The sequence below is a fragment of the Symphalangus syndactylus genome, chromosome 5, assembly GCF_028878055.3.
Source record: "Symphalangus syndactylus isolate Jambi chromosome 5, NHGRI_mSymSyn1-v2.1_pri, whole genome shotgun sequence".
Taxonomy (NCBI): domain Eukaryota; kingdom Metazoa; phylum Chordata; class Mammalia; order Primates; family Hylobatidae; genus Symphalangus; species Symphalangus syndactylus.
Window position 1 is genome coordinate 64495042 of NC_072427.2, and position 20476 is coordinate 64515517.

The following is a 20476-nucleotide window of genomic DNA, read 5'->3' on the forward strand; positions in this document are numbered from 1 at the left end:
TGCCCTGCCTTCTTCCAAACCAAGACTGTCTTCTATTTTGTTCTACTAGTGTTTGTTGAGTGCATACTGTATACTCTTGGAAGTGTGAAGAAATGATCCTACCTGCCTAGCAGTGTGTATACCTGTCACTCCAGACCAGTTTCCAGTCTCATCTGAGATCATAAGACACCCATAAAGTCCCAAAACTTTCTTTTTAAATTCATAGTTTAAATGTCAGACCACATTCTCCAAAGGGACAGTGCTGTAGTCATCAGATGTGTAGTCTAAACCTAACAAATCCATAATATAGCTAAAATTATACACATGTGCCATAAAAACAAGGAAAACATTTCTGCTACATTATTATAATTACATTTAAAATAACTCAAAAATATTTTTGAGCAGTTATCCTTAGTGATGACATCCTTGGGAAATAATGTTTAATTAGAATTTAATGAAAGAGATTTCTGTAGAAAGTATGAGAAAACTGCATTCATAAGGACTTTAGATTCTTATCTCACATTCTTTAAAAATTTTTTCTCTTTGTAAAAATACTACATGCTTTTGTGGAAATTTTGGCAAAACATTAACATTTTTAATACAGATATAAAAAATAAAATTTAATATGAAACCAAAAATTAAAAGCTAATATGTATTTCTGTCCAAGATTTTTTAATTCTAAATATATATGCGTGTATTTTTTACTTGAAAAATAATTTACAAATATTGTTGTAATCTACTTTTTCACTTTTCTGTTATCAAATTATTTATTTTATCATAGTCTTCTCAACATTGTATATTAGCTTTCTTCTTAATCCTTGCCAAATTGCTCAGTTAAAAATTATATCTCATTTTCATTTTTATTTATTCGATTACTGTTGAAATTGGTCTTTTCTCCAATTTAATGGCCACTTGTATTTTATCTATATGTAATTATAATTAATTATCTTTCCATCTTTTACCTACTTTTCTGCTGGACTGCTTATAGTTTTCTTAAGTTGAAAAGATTGTGAATCTTTACATATTGCAAATATTTTCATGGTTTGTCATTTAATTTTTATCTGGTTCATGGTGGTAACACACAGAAATTTTAAGCTTTATATAGTCAAATCTATCCAGTTTTTCTCTTTTAGTTTCTCCCTATTTTAAATACTGAAACTATTTCCCCGGATGATCCAAGTTCATTTGCATCTACATGATGAAAAGGTCAAATCTATATAGATAGAAATACATTGACAGCCTCTATCCCTACCATCCGCACCTCATTCGTCCCCATCCCCTGCAGGGAAGCAATTTTATTTGTGTCTTACTGATCCTTTTAGTACGTCTTTTTGCAAACTTTAAAACAATTATCTAGTTGATCTTTCTGGAATTGGTACATGGTATTGCATTTTGAAAAGGTTGTTTTTTCCATTAAATTTTCTAATTGTTTACAGTTGATATCAAAAAAAACTGTTGATTTCTGAACCTTTATTTTGATTACATTCACCTTGTTGATCTAGTAATTTTTTAGATAATTGTCTCAGGTTTTTAGATGGACAATTACATCATTTTTATAATTTATGTTGATAATTTTGTCTTCTACTTCCAAATAGTATGTTATTATTATAGTTCTTATTTTATTCCATCTAAATAAGCCACCATTTTACTTTGTGATGGCTTTATAATTAGCACTATTTATGGTTTTTAATCATAATTGGTATCTCTCTTTTCCAGTTCTTAAAGGGAATGGCCGTGCCACATCTAGAGTTGCTGTTATCATTTATGTTAGTTAGGATGGTCTAAACTGTGTTTCTTTTAGTAAAACAACCCTAAAATCTCAAAAGCCTGGGACAGCGAAAACTTATTTATCACTTAAGCTACAAGTTGATCATGGGTCAATGGAAAGGTCAGGTCAGGTCATCTAGATCCAGGCCCATTCCACCAGAGCTTATACAATCAAAGGCTGTCATTTAGGCCGGGCACGGTGGCTCACGCCTGCAATCCCAGCACTTTGGGAGGCTGAGGCGGGTGGATCACAAGGTCAGGAGATCGAGACCATCCTGGCTAACACGGTGAAACCCCGTCTCTACTAAAAATTACAAAAAAAATTAGACTGGCCTGGTGGCGGGCACCTGTAGTCCCAGCTACTCGGGAGGCTGAGGCAGGAGAATGGCGTGAACCTGGGAGGCAGAGCTTGCAGTGAGTCAAGATCGCGTCACTGCACTCCAGCCTTGGCGACACAGCAAGACTCCTTCTGAAAAATAAAAAATAAAAAATAAAGAAAGGGCTGCCATTTACTGTGATTGAAGCTAGAGGAAATAGAGGAAAGAAAGCTGGAAAATTTTGCACTGGCTTTTACAGGTTTCGGTCCAGAAGTGACACACATCATCTCCAGTCACATTTTACTGGCCAAATCAGGTCACTTAGCCATGTTCCAAAAGGGCATAGAAATTCATTCCTACCATTTGCCTAAAAGAACAGCTTGGAAATATGGGTGGACAGAGCTAATAAGTTACCATATCACTCTAAAGCACACACTTTCATATATACACCACAAATGCACAGAAGACATTCCTTCACTATTGGCGATAGGTTTTCAATATTAGATTTTTGGATTTTTGGAGGAGACAGAGTGATCTAAACTAGTTGCACAGATGAACTAGATGATTGTTAAATGAACTCTAATCCAATAATACTCACCTTTTATAAAGATTAGAGTCAACTCAAAGATAAAAATTTTTTAAATGCATGAGTTGTTAAGAGCTTTTACTTAATTCTTCTCTTCCCCTTGGAAAGCATAAATTAACCAAAGTTTACTATAATTACTAGTGGCTGAATTCCAGATTTAGATTTATAATCATGTACAGCATAGCTAATAATTTTTTTTTTTTTTTTTTAGACGGAGTCTCATGTAAACGATTCCTAAGATGCCAATACTTCATTGTCAAACCTTACCTGTTTCACAAAATTTGGGTAATCTATGGTCTAGAAAAGACACTGCCTTTTATAACATTGAATAATAACAAAATGGCCATATATTCAATAAATACTAAGTAATTACTAAATAATTCAGCCTGGTAAACCATTTTCAATTGTGTCAAAAGCCAAAGGTATCATTCAATCTTTCCTCATTTGAGATGTATTGCATTTCTTATATGTGATGGTTAATTTTAGGTCTCAACCTGACCGGATTAATGGATACTCAGGTGCTTGGTAAAATAATATTTCTGAGTATGTCTGTGAGGGTGTTTCTGAGAGATTAGCATTTGAATCAGAGGACTGAGAACAGAAGATCACCCTCACCAAGAAGGGTGAGCATCATCCAATCCATCAAGGGCCAAAGTAGAACAAAAAGGCAGAGAAAGGGCGAATTTGCTCTCCTGGATCTGGGACATCGACCTTCTCCTGCCCACAGACATCAGAACTCCAGGTTCTGGGGCATTAAGACTCAGGGACTTACACCAGTGCCCCCCACCCCCCAGATTCTCAAGCCGTTAACCTCGGACTGAGAATTATACCATCATCTCCCCCGGTTTTCAGGCCTTTAGACTCAGACTGAATTATACCTTTAGCTTCCCTGGTTCTCCAGCTTCCAGCTGGAATATCGTGGGACTTCCCAGCCTCCAGAATAACATGAGTCAAAGCTCATGTACACCCCTCTTAGAGAGAAATAGAAACTCTATTGGTTCTGCTTCTCTGGAGAACCCTGTCTAATACATTATACAAGGCAACTCTTTACTGTGAAGAAAATGGAGTCGTTCAATCCTCACCATCCCAAACAGAACAGGCTCTTCCGCCACGGCCTCCATCAGGCCCTTGTTGGCAGGCCTGGGGCATGAAATCACATAAAGTGGACTCTGGATGGAGAAGGCATTCAGGAACCAGTGCACTGGTCTGCAGTGTGCAATAAGCTCGCTCATGTGCCTCTATATCTCCATTTTCTACCTCTCTCTAATGAGAACATGAGGGATTGCTTTTAATACACAGATGAGCATTTGGGCCATTCATATAAACATACAACAATCCTGTCAACAGTATTATAGTGGATGTCCCATAGTTGTGCCTCCTCTAACCTGTGAATTAGCAATAGATCATCCTATCCAGAGGCTTGGTCTGTGTGCTTCTTCTAAAGGTATCAAAATAAAGAAGTTGTTTCTTCTTTTCTCTGCTCCATAATCAATATACAACACAAAGCTTCATTCATGCATAGTTTGAGCTAGGCCATAGCATGACCATGTCCTAGAACTTACTTTCTGCCTTCTGATATACATAGTAAATCGCCAAAATATGTACTCAATACATTAATTTTTAAAACTAGTCAATTTAAGATAGAAATATCACAAATGGAATTTTGGCATTATAAGATAAAAAAATCAATTGATTGAAAGTCTTGTTCTTTAAGATTGAATTATTTTACATTACAGAACACTGAGTATACACTAAATAAATTCATAATTGGTTTGATTGACATCATTTATCCACAGTCCATAAACCAAAGTTATCCATTGTCATTGATGAACAGCATTTGAAAACTATCATCAATTTAGTTGCTTAGAAATGCCAAGATGCCACCTTAGACGAGGAAGGCCTCTGGCAAAATACATTCATGTTCTGCCTAATGACTTTTGTCCACCATGGACTGCATATATGACAGTAGACTCATAAGATTATAATACTGTATTTTATTGTATCTCTTCTAAGATTAGATCTGTTTAGCTATACAAATACTTACCATTGTGTTACAATTTCCTACGATATTCAGTACAGTAACATCCTGTACTGGTTTGCAGCTCAGGAACAATAGGCTATACCATACAGCCTCGGCATGTAATAGCCTATATCATCTAGGTGTGTGTAAGTTCACTCTATGATGTTCACACAAAGATGAAATCGCCTAAGGACACATTTCTCAGAACATATCTGGACTGTAGGAGAACAACAATCTGATTATCAGATCTTCAAAACGTGGGCAGCCTTACAAGATTCAGAGTTTAACTGATAAGCATGTAATTTGCAATTTCCTAACCCTGGAAGTTGTCAAGATAACGTTTTAATAGTCCCTTATAGAACTAACAAACTCTTCCAATAAGTAGATGCTGCTTTGTGAATTCAGTCCTATCATGAGACTTCTGAGTTGGGATCTTGGAATCTCATTAGCCTCAGAATCCTAAGTTTATAATAAAGATGCATAGAGGCATAGTGAGTAGCATTTGGAAGATGCCCTTAATTCTCAGTTCTCCAGTTTATCTTAATCTCTTTATACAAACTCCTCTAATCCTCAACCTGGCTTCTGCCTGTGCAAAAGTCAACATATGAGTTAGTTACTACTCCCCAGTGAAAGACGATAACATTTTCGGAGTGATACTTTATATATATTTAGCATTTGTCATCCCTAAACTTCAGTTATAGAAATTCTCTCATGAATCCCCAAAATATGTCAGTGAACTAAGAGTCTATAAACATACAATCATGGCATTTAATATCTTATTAGCTACACAGAAAAATAAGGTATTTTATAGCACATGCTCCTTAAGAGATTTCACTATTGACATTAAAATCTCCAATGGAAATTCTCCTTGGAATTGAGGATATATTGTAGTAGTGGTAAAAAATATTAATATTTGTTGAGAACTCACCATAGCCCTGGCATTCTGCTAAATATTGGATATCCTTTTCTCATTTAAACCTCACTGCTATCCTATGAAGTAGAAACTATTATTACCCCTATTTTACCAGAAGCAAATTGAATCAAGAGAGTAACTGTTTTCCCCAAAATCATCAGCAGGAATGTTGCCAAACAATGGCCTCACTGCCCAAGGTACACAGAAGTCAGTACTATGGCACCAGCTTTTGAGAAAAGAAAGGGCTTTATTGCAGGTCAACCGCCAAGGAGACAGGAGCCAACATTCAAATCTGTCTTCCTGAACTGGGGTTTGAGAGCAGGTTTTCCAGGCAAACAGCAACAATGCAAGGGACAGGAAAATGAAACAAGCCATGATCTGACTGGATCATGCAAAGTAACGCCAGGTCTTTGGCTAAGTCCATACTGCAGCAAAACAGGGCACCCCTTGCTTCTTAATTTGGCCCTTGTTCCTTGATCTGAGCACTTGGGTTCCACACATGGTTGACTTTTTTATTCCAGCTGGCTCCAGGGTCCTGAATTAGGCACCCTTAGTTCATTTGGGCATGCTCAAGTAACGTGACCAGCAACCTGGGGTTCCATTGCACTGAAAAACAACTAATCATTTTGTTACTGACAACGTTGAATTGATTCTGCCATTACAGAACGACAAATTAGCAGGAACTGCAGTGTCGAGGTGTTGGTATCTTGGGCTAGGTCATAACAGTGGAAATAGAAATGAGTGGCTCTGGGGTACACTTTGCAGGCAACAGCAGCTGCTGATAGACTGAGTATGGCAGGTGGAGAAGCAGCAGCAATCGGGGTGGCTACTAGGATTCTGCTTGAGTAGCTGCCCTGATGGCATTTATGTATATGAGAGAGAAGTAGGTTGATGCGTGTTCCCAAGAGGAGAATAAAACATACTGTAGTCACGATCTACAAATTAAACACATAATTATACACACAGACACATGTATCTAAACATATTTAAAACATGATCCTAGAGGAGGGTGTTTTTTCTCTTGCTGTTTTTCATACTGTCCTATCATGGGAGACACACAATTAGGACTTTGAAGTCAGCTGTTTGCTTGGGGTTTTGCTAATGCTTCCATGTATCAAAGTAAGTCACACACTGCTGAGGAGAAATCTGGCATGGAAACATCCTTGAATGCCACCCTACCCACGATGATTTATATAAACCTTAGCTACAGCATTGTCTAGAAATGGCTCTTCTTTGTCTTTTCTTTGGAACACATTTCTCACTTCAAATGCAACTACCCTTTGCCAGCCCAGGATTTTCCCAATACTGAACGGGTGCCCATCTTCAAGGACAATTCCAAAGGCGTGCCCCTGCCTTTGCAACAATGAAGAGGGTTTCCCTCATTGTTTTTCTTGTCTTATCTGCATCCAGAAATTTCTGGCTTGTGCCATTTTAGTTTTATATACTTTTACTTTATTTCATTTGAATTTTAGAAAATAATGAGTATTTAAGAGAATAAGTGTTTGAATTTAAACAACTAGGAGTAGGATTACTGCATGTAGAGCCTGGTATTGCTATTTGAAATCATTAACCGGCCTGAGACCAACCTTTCCAGCATGCCTGCAGGGATGTCTTCCTGCGTTCTGATACATCGCACATTGTGTGACTCCCAAGCAAGCTCTTGGCCACTCAAAGAAAAACCACTGAATCAAAGGAGATAGCATATGAGTCATTTCATCAATTACTTATTTCACATAGATTTAAAACTATGTCTTGCTGAGCTCAACTTTACTGCATGTTTGAATAGTGAAAGATAATGTGTGAAGAAAAAAAGGGGCAAATCTAATCACAGGCACAAATACCCTTCTAGAACCACACCTTAGATAAGAGTGTCCCGCAGAGGCTGGGTGAGGTGGGTCACGCCTGTAATCCCAGCACTTTGGGAGGCCGAGGCGGGCAGATCACGAGGTCAGGAGATCAAGACCATCCTGGCTAACATGGTGAAACCCTATCTCTACTAAAAAATACAAAAAATTAGCCAGGTGTGGTGGCGGGTGCCTGTAGTCCCAGCTACTCGGGAGGCTGAGGCAGGAGAATGGCGTGAACCCAGGAGGCAGAGCTTGCAGTGAGCCGAGATCACGCCACTGCACTCTAGCCTGGGTGACAGAGTGAGACTCCGTCTCAAAAAATAAATAAATAAAAAAGTGTTCCTCAGAACAACAGTTCCTTGGGATATTCACAGGTATTCTCTCTTTTTTTTGCAAATTTTATTTCTTTTTAAAAAAATTGTATGGGCACATAGTAGGTGTATATATTTATGGAGTACATGACATGTTTTGAAACAGGCATGCAGTGTGAAATAAGCACACCATGGCAACTGGGTTGTCCGTCCCTTCAAGCGTTTATCCTTTGAGTTGCAAACAATTCAATTACACTCCATACATTATTTAAAAATGTACAGTTACGTTATTGACTATATTCACCTGTTGTCTTATTCATTCTTTCTATTTTGTGTACCCATTAACCATTTCTACCCATTCCCAGCCCCCCACTTAACAGTGTATTCCAAAAGGGGAAAAATGATCTGTGGTCACATGAGTAATGCTAGGTTAAGTATATTTGAACAGGCTCCTTCACTATAGACTTCTCTAGATCTTTTTGTTGTTGATGTTTTTCTGTTTTGTTTTGGTTTCGTTTTGTTTTGTTTGAGATGGAGTCTTGCTCTGTTGCCCAGGCTGGAGTGCAGTGGTGCAATCTCAGCTCACTGCAACCTCCACCTCCCAGGTTCAAGTGATTCTCCTGCCTCAGCCTCCTGAGTAGCTGAGATTACAGGTCCGCACGACCATGCCTGGCTAATTTTTGTATTTTTAGTAGAGATGGGGTTTCACCATGTTGGCCAGGCTGTTCTCAAACTCTTCAGGTGATCCACCTGCCTCAGCCTCCCAAAGTGCTGGGATTACAGGCATGAGCTACCGCGCCCGGCCGACTTCTCCAGATCTTTAATGTGATGCTAATAGGTTCTGTATCTCCAAGAAAGGAGAGAGGGCATTTAACTGTTTCCCAAACTTATTTAATCACAGAAACCTATTTTTGAGAACGTTTTGTGGCACATATTTTGAGAATCTCAATTCCAAAGGAAAGAAAAACATAAATAAGGGCTTAATTGAAAGGACAACCTCATTTAAAAGTTGACATAGAGGCCATTATCTGGGTCACAGAAAACTAAGGACTGAGATTTGCCATGGAGTTCATGTCCCCATTTGATCACTAAGATAGAGACTTGTCACTGTAATGGCTGCTCAGCACCTGTGAACACCTGCCGTGAACTGACCCAAACCAGTGTGGCCACACATGAGGCAAGGCATGCCCGTTATCACACTATCAAATAAGAAAACCAAGTCTTAAACCAATTTTTTGCTCCATATACAGACATTTACAATTGCTTATTAACAATTCATACAACATGTTTGGTAAGCTCAAAGAAGTCCCATTTTCTGTCCTTTTAGGGGCTCTCAGCACCACCTTGACTGAAACATTTCCTCAAGATAGACATGGCAACATGCCCGAGGCAGGATTCTGGAAGGTTCCTAGGCCATGCCAGGCAACTTGGAATTCTCCAACTAAGTGGGTGGACACAGGGCCAGTTAGCAATCAAGTCTCGGGTACTATCCCCAAGAAAAACGCTGCAGTCTCTGCTGGAGCCTTATACCCTCTTCATTAAAAACAGGGAAGGGCTCTAATATTTTAGCCAATTGAGGTAGCTGTATTAGTTTGTGAGGGACCACAGGCTGGGTAATTTAAACAATAGAAATTTATTTTCCCAGAGTGCTGGAGGCTGGAATGCTAAGATCCAGGTGTTGGCAGGCTTGGTTTCTCCTGAGGCCTCTCCCTTGTTTTGCAGATGGTCATCTTCTCACTGTGTCCTCACATGGCCTTTTCTCCATACATGCACATCCCTGGTGTCCCTGAGTGTCCAAATCCCCTCATCTTATAAGGACTTCAGTCAGATTGGATTAGGGCCACAATAATGGCCTCATTTTAACATAATCACCTCTTCAAAGATCCTATCTTTAAATATAGTCACATTCTGAGGTACTGGGGCTTAGGGCTTAAATATATGAATTGGTGGCAGGGACACAATTCAGCCCATACCAGTATCCTAAATATTGATTTTTTTTTTTATCAAAATGATATCCCATATCTAATGTTCATTTTGCTAATTAATGTCACTAGTTTCCACAGTGAAAACTCCTTTCGGATATTCACTATGCTAATTAGCAAAGTCTCATACACTTCTCTTTTTTTTTAAATATAATTTCAACTTTTCTTTTAGATGTGGGGGCTCATGTGCAGGTTTGTTACATGGGTATATTGCGTGACGCTGAGGTTTGAGGTATGAATGAATCCATCACTGAGATAGGTAGCATAGTACCCAATAGGTCATTTTTCAGTCCCTTACTCCCCTCCTTCTCTTCCCCCAAGCAGTACCCAGTGCCTATTGTTGCCATCTCTATGTCCATGTGTACCAAATGTTTAGCTCCCACTTATAAGTGAGAATATGTGGTATATGGTTTTCTGTTCCTGCGTTAATTCACTCAGAATATCAGCCTCCAGCTGCATTCATGTTGCTGCAAAGGATATGATTTTGTTCCTTTTCATGGTTGCATAGTATTCTACGGCATATGCGTACCACATTTTCTTTATCCAATCCACCATTGATGGGCACCTAGATTGGTTCCATGTCTTTGCTATTTTCTCACTCACTTCCTTCCATCACTAGCTCCATAATCAGTCAGGTGCAAGGGCATCTGACTGACTGAGCCTAATAGCAAGAGAGGCTGGTGAAGTATGTTTTTGGCTTTTATCCTGGGAGGAAAGGACTCATATAATTGGGCTCTTTTTTGCATTATCTGTATTTCTTTGCATATTTCAGCACAGACAATGTGATAAATCATCTGTATGCCAGCTTCAATGCTAAGGGCAGCCAATTACCTTAATACAGAATGTATACTAGAGGGTTGCTTACATAGCAACACTAAGGAGACTTCAACAAATGCTCCGTTTATACCTATAAACTGAGTAGTGTCCTCATAGGAGCAGCCTTGGATGGGGTTTGGCCAAATGTCATTATTTCAACTGTTTCTCTGTCTTCTGGAGATTCTGTGTTGCCTCACAGATAATTCTTGTAATCCCTTTTCTGCTTAAACTAGCCAGAATTCATTTCTTTGCAGCCAAGGCACCTGATACAGTTACCAATCCTTAGATTTTCAGAAAGCATATGCAAGATATGTTATGGTATAGTGATCTCCTCTCTCATAAAACCAGGGAATCACAGGTTGACCAGTTGACCTGCCTAATTTAGACATCTCTATACCTACAGCAGGGAGAATTAGAGAGTCATATCATGTTGGAACTAGAAGGGACTGTAGCAGTCATCTAATACAGATGAAGAAATAGTCCTAGAGAGAAAAGACTGCCCCAGGCCACATCCATTTTTATCCCTACCCCCAAAAGGATGTTTTAAAATAACCCCTATAACAATTCTTAGCCTGGGATTATTTTTATTTAGGTTTAATAACTAAACCTATTAATGTCAGCCTGGAAGATGAATATAATAGGTGGTCCTAGTTGTTGGGGTTGTAATTTAGGAGAGAACAAGTTTCCATTTCTGTTTAAACCCATAATCCAAGGTGTCAGAGACAACATCAGGAAAAAGCTGCACAGCCAGGTCTTCATTAGAGGCACGCTGGAGCCCAGGTGAGCTTGCAGAGTGACCTATATCCCCCAGGCTGGGCAGTGAGTCACTACAGGGTCAGTTCGGCATGTTTTTCTCTGTTTCAGACTACAGTTCAGCTAGGCTTTAGGTCGGCATCTTTTTAGGTTGCTGGGGAGGCCTCTCTGGTCAGGGTACGGAGAGGAAAACAAGATCTCCCGGCCTAACCAGACCAGGCTAGACAGGAGAGAGGCGCTGCTGTCTGGTTGTGGGTGTCATCCAGGGTAATTCACTCTTCTGTGTTTGCCACCCAGTCATATCTATGGTTGTAGGTTTGTTGTTGTTACTGTTGTTTTCCTTTGAGTTTTTTTTTTGTGTGTTAAAAGCTAAACTGTTCAAAGAAAATGCATGTTGTTCTCATCCCTCGACCAAGCATGTTTTCTCAATTAGATGCATTTTCACAGAGAATTAGTCTTAAAACCCCTGTGAGCTTAAAAATAGATTAAGAACTATTTCTTAAGCTCCCTTTCTTTGGAATTTAAAGTGTTTTTGAGTGGAGTTTTTTTGGGGGGTGGAGGAGAGGAAGTTTAGCATAATTAAGCAGATCAAGAAAAAAAGAAAATCATTTAACTATTTCTTATATGATCCTCAGGCTTTGAGGTTCACTCATGTAAATAAAGCTCAGCATGGATATTCATTCATTCATACGTATACTTCTTCATTCACAAAAGACTGTGTATCTATCAGGTTCAAGGCACTGTGCTAAAAGAAATATACAGGAAGAAGCCCGGAGCATTTAAGAGCAGGATGTTGACAAACACACACATTGAAGATACTATGATTTGAGCTTCTGACATTTGGACTAATTAAAGCTGAGGAAATTGGCATCTATCTGGCAAAATGGCCAACAAAGAAGACACCAGGCAGAACAACCCACAGAAAATTTCATCAGCCAGGAAACTAGAATTCACTCTCCCCATCCAAAGAGAAAGTTAATTACTGGCTTTGGTGGATTGCATTCCTGGCTCTGCAGTATTATCTTAACACAGAAGGCAAGAGAAGGCAAGAAGGGGCTGAAAGAGCCATCCTTCCAAAATATACTTGGAAGAATTAAAACACAGATGTTCTTCTCTGGGGCCCTTGTGACTGGTCAGATCCTCTTGCCCAGATCCTAAGAGGGCTTAGTGGAAACAAAAATGGTGGTTGTGAATGTGAACACTATTAATTGGTCTTTCTTCTGTATCCAAAAGTCTAAGCCTTTCCGAATGGAGTCTTTCAAGACTCAGCTCAGACACTACCTTTTCAAGGAAACCTTTTGTGACCTCTCTGCCCCCAACCCCACACACACGACCACGCCAGCTAGACCACAGATCTTCCTTAGCATTTCCACACATCTGCATTACCCCTCATGGCCCAGCCTCATTATCAGCATCCCTCATGAGCCTGGTGGACACTTGGGGTGTCTCTGGCACATTGTAAGCCCTTCATAAATGATCTCTGAAGGACTGTAATACATAGTTTATACAATTTTCAGCATATGAATTTAAGGGAAAACATAAAAGAAAAATACCCATGGTGTACATTTAAACAATAATAATACATAAAGGAAAGTTCACATATTTAAACAGAAAAAGACTGACTTATACTAGAAGAGAAATAATGACCTATCCCACAGGGTATATGTAACACCAGGCATTTTCCAAATTGCTAAAAGAGAGATAGTTTGCCTAAAGTTAACTCCCAACTCTATCCACTTAAAGGTGGAGGGTCCATTTATTTTTAACAGTGAGGAGCATTTCAGAATAGAATGTTCTCACACAAACACACTGAAGGCACATAATTTGAGCTACTGAAACCTTGAACTCGTTAAAGCTTTAGTTGTTGGAATGCCTACTCCCAACTCTGCAAGATTATCACACTTAGAGAACATCTGAGATTGCAGTCAAATAAAACTTAGGTTCATCTGAAAAATTAATTAGTGTACATAATTATTCTGCCACATAATAACAAGCTATCAGATGTAAGCAATTCATGTGTGTTATTTTAATAATTAGCACAACTAAGTTACTTTCCTTTTCCACCTCTGGCTTTATTTATCCTCTAATATGTGTACAAGTGTCTGGCCTACTGTGTTCCCCACACCATGGATTATTAATGCCAACCACACACACACACACGTAAGCACAGGCAGCAAAAGATTAAAATCCTGCACACCCTGTTTTGCCTGCCTCTGCTATGGCCCCGGGTGGTGCTCCCCAGTACTCCCAAGCTCTCTGCCTCTTCATTCTCTCTCTTTTCCCCTACTTCCAAGGGAGGATTCACATTGGATGGGACTGAAACGTACACAGTTTAGGGTTTCTCATTTTCAAAAAATAATATTAAATTATTAATTCCACTGGGTGCGGTGGCTCACGCCTGTAATCCCAGCACTTTGGGAGGCCGAGGCAGGCGAGTCATAAGGTCAGAAGTTCAAGATTAGCCTGACCAACATGGTGAAACCCTGTCTCTACTAAAAATACAAAAAAATTAGCCAAGCATGGTGGCATACACCTGTAATCCCAGCTACTCAGGAGGCTGAGGCAGGAGAATCACTTGAACCCAGGAGGCGGAGGTTACAGTAAGCTGAGATTGCACCACTGCACTTCAGCCTGGGCGACAAAGCGAGACTCCATCTCAGAAAAAAAATTGTTTCAAAATTAGATAGAAGTAAATATGTATTTAAAATGAGAAGTCTCATCAAACTAAAAAACAAAGTAACAAATATCACAAAATCTAAGGGAAAAAAATCTCGAAATAAATGTATTAGATAGTTCTTTGTGTAGCACTGGTCCACGGACTGCCTTCTGACTATGCCATGTATATTTCAAACCTTGTCTCTCCTCCATGACCCACATGCATCCAGGGGCAGCCACCGTAGGTTGACATGACCATCGTGATAAGACCTCTAGCACTGCATCTTCAGGTCAGGGCAGCAGGTGGGCGATAGGAAGATGAATGGAAGCCATTCCAAGGCAAGGAGGGCTAGCCATCACCTCACACAGTGACTGTGAACCACACAGATATATCTTCACACCCTGTCCCCTTAGCTAGATCCAAAAATTGCCTGTAGTCACTCTAACTCTCTAACAGAGAAGTGTGACTGAGGCAAGTTAAAATGGAAAAGTCAGAGGACGTAAGCAGTTGTAGCTAACACGTCTTACTTGTGCAAATGTTGCCAAACATGACCACATGAATGTATCACAGGGCTTCTCTAGGGCCTGGGAAGGAACCCAGGCATGTGAGGGACCCTGACACCTAAGCCTCTACAGCTTCTTGGTAATCCCACCTCTGCCTTCCTCTCACACATCTTCCCATGGATTCCAGTCCCCAAGCTTCTGGGTCCAGCAAGGCAATGAGGCTCAAGGCACTGAGCGCCATGCCTTAGGGCAGGATGGACAAACTGGCAAAGGAAACAGGAAGAGTAAATCACACAGATGCCCTCTGCCTTCAAGTCTTAGGACAAAGAGGGATGGAGGGAGGGGTTAGAGTTCTGAGCAAAGCCGGGACTTTGAACTCAAGCAAGTGGACACTAGCTCATTGAATAACCATGAGCTAAGTGCTTCACATGGATTACTGCTTTCATCCTCACTACCACCCTAAGGAAAAGGAGAGAGGGAAGGAAAAAAGAAAGAAAAAGAGGAAGGAGAAAGGTGAGAGAAAGGATGATGAGGAGGAGGAGGAGGAGGAAGGAGAATATGGCGAAGAAGAATGTGAAAAAGAAGAAGGAAGAGAGAAAGAAGAGGGGTAGGAGGAGGGGAATAAGAAGGGGGAGGGGCCGGGTGCGGTGGCTCAAGCCTGTAATCCCAGCACTTTGGGAGGCCGAGGTGCGCGGATCACGAGGTCAGGAGATCGAGACCATCCTGGCTAACACGGTGAAACTCTGTCTTTACTGAAACTACAAAAAAATTAGCTGGGCGTGGTGGAGAGCGCCTGTAGTCCCAGCTACTTGGGAGGCTGAGGCAGGAGAATGGCGTGAATCCGGGAGGCGGAGCTTGCAGTGAGCCGAGATCGCACCACTGCACTCCAGCCCGGGGGACAGAGAAAGACTCCGTCTCAAAAAAAAAAAAAAAAAAAGAAGGGGGAGAAAGAGACAGAGGAAGAAGAGAAAGAAGAGAAAGAGATCAAGTGAAAAAGAAAAAGGGAAGGGGAGGGAAAAGAGCAAAGAAGAAAACGTAAGCTGATAGAGATAAAAGAAAAAAGAGAAAGTTTACTGGTGAACTCCTCAGCAGTGTTTATCTTTGGTGTCATAATAAAATTAAAAGCTTTTTTTCAGACTATACACTCATCCTCTTAAATTAGAAAGAGTGACAATTTCTTTTGGCTCAGTTCTGCAAAATGCAAGTTGTCATGATCTCACCTCTTAAAAAAAGGAAAAAAGGAAAAAAGCAACCTCCCAAGAGATGGCTATCACTTCAAGCAAATGCCCTGCGGGCCAGCCATTTGGTTGCTGTCCATATTTTCCAGTGGCATGTGAGTCTTTCACCCAGACTGCAATCCCATGCCAAGCTCCATGTCATGTTCAATCTTCAAAATCTTTTGTACAATTCCAACGCTTTCCAGCAAGAGTTGATTTTCTTTATGTTTGCTTGTCTTTTAACTGACTGACACTCATAATTTTCTTCCAAGGAAAAAAGAATAGCAGAAAACTTGAAAATATCACCTAATCTGTACTGCACATGTTAAGACTGTTCAGAAAAGTTGAAAACTTATAATTCACAAATGGGTGGCTTGAAGCACCAGTTGAACCTCAGAAAAATTAAATTCTTTAGGAGGAATGCCTTTAATTAGAATCAGAAGCAGACTCCGTCATGGAAGTCCTGGAAACTCCATTATTTCACAGATTTGCAGACTCATAGACTTTCTTATTTATTGTCAGAAACTTCTGGAGGTCTCTCAATGAATCTCCAAGTTACTGGGTGAGACCACACCTAGCCCAGGATTCCAGATGAACTGCCTAGTCCATATTATTGGTGAAGACACCCAGGAAATATTTCACAACCTATCTCAGTAACATTCCAATGTGTTATAATCCTCGCTTTTAGGAAATCCTTCATTATTTCCAAAAAAAAAAAAGGAAAAGAATTAAGGGACATTCTCTCTCTCTCTTTTTTTTTTTTTTTTTTTTTTTTTTGAGATGGAGTCCCATTCCGTTGCCCGGGCCAGAGTGCAATGGCGTGATCTCAGCTCTCTGCAGCCTCCGCCTTCCGGGTTCAAGCGATTCTCATACTCAGCCTCCTGAGTAGCTGGGATTACAGGCACCCGCCACCATGCCTGGCTAGTTTTTGTATTTTTAGTAGAGACAGGCTTTCACCATGTTGGCCAGCCTAGTCTCAAACTCCTGACTTCAAGTGATCCACCTGCCTTGGCCTTCCAAAGTGCTGGGATTACAGGTGTGAGCCACTGCACCCAGCCCACATTCTCTTCTTCTGCAAACTAACATGTCTATACCTTTTTCAGTCCTTTAATGATCTGTGTGGACCCTGTACATAACAACGTGCTCTGTGGGCCCCTCCGCTGTGGGTCGAACAACTAAACACCTCACTCTGGTTGGTGCCAGCCAGATGAGTTGATGAAACCTGAGAGGCCAGATTGCTTCCAGTTCTATAAAACCTGTTTGAGAATTAAAAGAGATGCTCCATCATGTCCTAGGCTGAGTAAATATGAAGGAACAGTGTAATTCTATGGAAACTGACAATCCCAACAGTAAGCCAACACAGCACCACCCCCAGGAGCAACAGCAAGTGTTTGAGTAGGCTCAAAAGAGAGTTGGGGAACTACGGGGATTCGGGCTGCATGTGATGGGGAGAAGAGGGTGTGGGATAACATGGGTTGGCCTTGGTTGATAGGCTATGTCTAGTTTCTGCTGCCTCTGTCTCTCCTTCCTCCTCCTTACCTCACTCTTGAGCCCCCCACCTTTCTCTGTCTCCCTATCTGAAACATGTACCCTGCTCTTAATTGGGAAACTAGTAAACACTTCTGCTGATTTTAATCCTGAAACATCATTGAGACCATATGAAATGAGTCTCAAGGAGCAGAACCATATGAAGGGAAGGACTGTGGGCTTGCAGTCGGCGCACCTGTGCTGTCTTCTGGACTTCCACCACCAACAGTCTCCAGGACCTGTTTCAAGTTGCTTCACCTCTTTGAACCGACTTCATCTATTAACTGAGTGGTTGAACTAGATGACTCTTTCTGGCTTAAAAATTCTGTGATTTCATTTCTGGAGGAATTTCAAGCATTGGTAGAGAGAGAAGAAACTGAGAGGCAAGAGGTATGGTTTGGACTCGTCAAATTAAATCACAGGTGACTTTCCAGTCCCCCCACCACCCTGATCTGTCAGGCTGCCTTTGGGTGTGTGGCCTTCCTGCAAAATGGCAAACACTTCAAAAAGCTTCCACGCTGAAACCCAAACCAGACCATATTTAGGATGCCCCATAAGGTGGCATTTTTTACTAAGATGATAAAGGGTAAACATTGGCGGAGTCAGAGGGGCTGCTCCCAAATACAGTCCTCCCCATCAGCAACACTGCATTAGCCTGCACCTATCGTCCAGAGGATGAAAAAGACTTTTGCCAAAGACGGCTTTGGGGGATTTATCATTATTACATGTTAAGAGCCTGTTCTCCATGTCCTCACTTTCCTACCTTGCTAATCTTCCCCATTTCCATCTTTCAGCCCAGTGTGAGACCTCACCATCTCCTTTTCCCATCTTCTTTCCTCCATACACTTGGTTTCCTAGCAGGTCAATGTCCCTGCCCCTTCACTGGAATCCATCCATCCTGGTTATTCTTTTCTTTGTGAACCTGCTGGACTACATCTCAAAGTTACCCAAAAGAGGGATACAAAGACACAATAAAATCAGAAATAATACTCACCCTTACCGGCCTGCAGTTAAGAGTGTGTGGAACTAGGGTGGCTGCAGGCAAAGAGACAGGGAGAAGGGCTGCCTCATGCCATGGGCAGGACAGTAAATGGTGCAAATTTTCTGGAAAGCATCTTAGTAATATAGATGAAGAGCCTTTACAATGTGTTTATCCTATGACCTATCCTTATTTCGTTTATTCTAAAGGAATAAGAAGAGGTTTAAGCAAGGCACGAGTGAAAAGGCAATCCAAACACAGGAAAAGGGGCTGTTATGATGTCTTTGGTTCTAAGAAATAGAAAACAACAACTTGGCTTAAATAATGAGCACATAGCCAAAGAAATCTAGAAGTAGGATGCCCTTAAGGGTTGAGAGATTTAACACCTCAAAAATGTGACCTGACATACGAGTTCTTTCTATGCTTTTGTTCTTCCTCCTCCAACACTGGTTTCACACTAAACTTGGCTCCCCAGTGGCCAATAGCACCAAACAGCACTTATCAGCATTCTTGTTGGTATCCAAAAGTGATGGAGAAAGCCTGATTTCACATGGCTCTTCCTTGAAAGCAACAAAGGACTTTTCCCGGAAGCCTTCAGCAAACCTCTCATTGGCCAGAAGTGGATCACCACGTGCCAATTCCTAAATCGGTCACCGGCAGAGAAGCGGGGAAAAGGGGAGGAGGTGTTTACCCTCAACCAATAAGCCTACCCCTGCCCACTGAGATCAATTCCATAAAAGTATTGCTTCAGTTCTTTGAAGAGGCGTACAATGTTTGTAAGTCACTCACCACATTTACCTGCCAAGAGCTAAGGGATAACTGAGTAAAATGGTAGAGCTGGTAGGAAAATGGTGAGTAGTCCCGTCCTTCTGTGCCATAATTGACTTGTACACAAAGAGACTTGGAAATTTAAACATAAGAACTCTCTCTTCCCAAGCCCAAGGCTTTGGGCACTTCAAATCTGGTCCTTGCCTGGGCGCAGTGGCTCACGCCTGTGATCTCAGCAATTTGGGAAGCCAAGGAGGGTGGATCCCCTGAGGTGATGAGTTTCAGACCAGCCTGGCCAACATGGCGAAACCCAACTCTACTAAAAAATACAAAAATTAACTGGATGTGGTGGCACACGCCTGGAATCCCAGCTACTCAGGAGGCTGAGGCAAGAAAATCGCTTGAATCGGGAGGCAGAGGTTGCAGTGAGCTGAGATCGCACCACTGCACTCCAGCCTGGGAGACAGAGCAAGACTCCATCCCACCCCCCCCCCCAAAAAAAAATCTAGTCTTTATATGTGAAAAAATAAAAGCTGATTTTTACAAACTAAATAATAGTGTTAGGTGATAAGTTATATGATAGAGATAATGTGTGCTTTAAAACACACAGCATAAAGCAGATGGAAAACACCTCATGGAGAAGGGAGAGCTTGAATTGGTGTTTGATTGAAGGACAAGAAAAATGTGTTGGTAACTTCCCTCTGGCTCTGACCTCTGATGCAGTTAAAGTAAAGCAACTTAGAACCATGATCTAGGGAACATATTCAGAGAGAAATGAATTTATGATGTCTTCAATTTGAAGATGCTATGATTTTAGACTATTCTAGAATACAATGATTTTTGGCTGCTTCACACTTGTAAGAAATGTTCCACTACTGAACATTTGCAACACTTAAAAAATTCCTACACAAAATCACAGCCCACCTTGCTGTTCTTTGCTAAATAAACAAAATATTTTTTCTCAATTATGTTGCTCTCCTTAATTACACGCAATTTTAAAACTAGCTGTAACTGACAGTCCTTTCCTCACATTTACTGCCAATGTATTTAGGTCAATCCCACCTCCAATTAGAGAAACTTAGAAAAAGGAAATCCTACAGTGAAATGCCATATGCCTTACAATTTTCAGTAACTAATCCTCAAGGATGACAACTTGGCAAAAAAGAGAAGTGGACCAGGTCCCTGAAAGGTCCATCACTTCGGCCCATGTTAATTGATTGCCTTAAAATCACAGTGCTTCCAGGTTGTAGAGACACACTCAAAACAGACTATTGCCCTCACATTAAAGGGGATAGGTTTTCTTTTCCCTTTTCCCATCCCTGCTTCTCTCAAAGTTGCACAGAGGTGTATGAGGTTTGGGGAATATTTGCAGCACATGTTGGCTGGCAAGAATGTGGGTGAATTCCTGTTAAGGGGCACAGACACTCCCTCTTCTATGACCTTTCCTTTCCACCCAGAACAACTGGAGTATCATGATAAGAGGAAGGGCTTTGTGTTTGAGATAAGCAGCTCCTATACCTGTCAGCTTTCTCTAA